Source organism: Micromys minutus (assembly GCF_963924665.1).
Source record: "Micromys minutus genome assembly, chromosome: 11".
Lineage (NCBI taxonomy): Eukaryota > Metazoa > Chordata > Mammalia > Rodentia > Muridae > Micromys > Micromys minutus.
The window spans coordinates 47,091,360-47,093,238 of record NC_137980.1 but is presented as its reverse complement, the minus strand read 5'-3'; the positions used below and the strand labels follow the sequence as shown (position 1 = coordinate 47,093,238).

The following is a 1,879-nucleotide window of genomic DNA, read 5'->3' as shown; positions in this document are numbered from 1 at the left end:
TCCTCGTTGATGGAAGTGAGACCAGGGCTGGAGAGGTGGCTCAATGGTTAAGAGCGGTGACTGCTCTTCCAGAGGTTCTGAGTTCAATTCCCAGCAAACACATGGTAGCTCACAACCATCTGTAATGGGATCTGATGCCCTCTTCTGGTGTGTCTGAAGACAGCTACAGTGTACTCATATGATATAAATAAATAAATCTTTTAAAAATGAAAGTGATACCAAGGGCTTCTTCCCCATAGCCTTTGGACTTGGACTCATGACCCAGGATCCCCCTAATTCTTTCCCAGTGTCCCTTTCAGCCATTTCTTTTACCCCATCCCTGTTCCTTTGTAACGCATCTCACAAAACCCACAGAACAGCTCTGTACCAAGGACCCACAGCTGCCACACTTGGCTAAGGCCCAGAATCACTCTCTGCCAGGGACCCCACAGCCTCTACACTTGGCTGGGACCCAGCCATTTCTTCTAGCCCATCTACATTCCTTTGTGACTCTCACCAACCTGCAAACTGCTCTCTACCAGGGACTCCACAGCTGCCGCATTTGGCTGGGACCCAGATTAGGCAATGGTTACTAAAGACTGGAACACCCACCCAACAAAGGCAAGACCTACCCCAAGAAATACTACAAATGTAATGCCTTTAGATACCTAGATCCCATTACAAAACACAAACATGACGACTCAAGACACTGTGACTCCTCCAGAAGCCAGAGGCCCTATTGTATTATGTCCTGGGAAAACCAATTTAGTTGAAATACACAATAGAAACTTCAAAATAGTCATTATTCATTTGTTCAAGGATCTTGGAGAGGATATAAATAAATACCTTAATAAAGACCATGAAAACCTAAACAGTTGAGTGAAGTAATGAAATTGAATGACATGATGAAAACAATTCAAGATATGAAACCAGAATTTAATAAAGAAATAGGATCAGACAGCGCTCCTCTGGGGCTCAGTGAAGTATCCCAAGATGGCTGGGCATAAACTTGCTCTAAAAACCATTGATTGGTTATCTTTTGTGGAGATCATACCCCAAAACCAGAAGACAATTGGAAATGCCCTAAAGTCCTGGAGTGAGACCCTCGACACCAGGTTGGCGAGTCTGCCTGAGAAACCTCCAGCAATTGACTGGGCTTACTACAAGGCCAATGTGGTCAAGGCTGGCTTGGTGGATGATTTTGAAAAGAAGTATAATGTCCTGAAGATTCCTGTGCCTGAGGATAAACACACAGCCCTGGTGGACAGCGAGGAGACGGAGGATGTGAAGAACTGTGCTGAGTTCGTGTTTGGATCTCAGGCCAGGATCCAGAAATATGAGAATCAGTGGAAGAAAATGAGGAACATAATTCCCTTTGACCAGATGGCCATTGATGGATGACTTAAATGAGATCTTCCCAGAAACCCAGATAGACAAGAAGTACCCATACTGGCCCCACCAGCCCATCAAGAACCTATGAAGCAGCCCAGGGGGGAGCCCTAGCTGACATGAAATAAAACATTTACACTGTGGGAAAAAAAGAAAAAAATAGGATCACTAAAGAGAAGCAAAACTGAAACAAAACTTGAAATGAAAAACTTGGGAAGTCACACAAAAAGCCAAGAGATCAGAGCAGACATTTATCAGAGCAATGTCTGCTGGTAGATAGTGCTTAACAGTGAGACCCACACTGAACAATGGGAAGAGAGCGAGTGAGACTTTGAGGGCACTCAACCCTAAATGGGATGTCTTTACCAAACTCCTCCCTCGAGGGGTTGAGTGAAAAAACTTAAAGAGCCAAAGATGGTGGCTGATTCCAAGCATCTTCCAGATATAACAGGACCAAGGCCATAGGAACTCACAGAAGCTGTTTACAGCTGGGAAAGTGGATACAATGTCT

At 44.5% G+C, this 1,879-nt stretch overlaps 1 pseudogene across 1 annotated transcript; it reads left to right on the top strand.

The window, feature by feature from the left end:
- The first annotated feature begins 972 nt into the window (after positions 1–972).
- Positions 973–1,459, top strand: LOC308427519 (ATP synthase subunit d, mitochondrial-like; annotated as a pseudogene). The gene has a single exon. The product of its transcript is annotated as an ATP synthase subunit d, mitochondrial-like (transcript).
- The last annotated feature ends 420 nt before the right edge of the window (positions 1,460–1,879 follow it).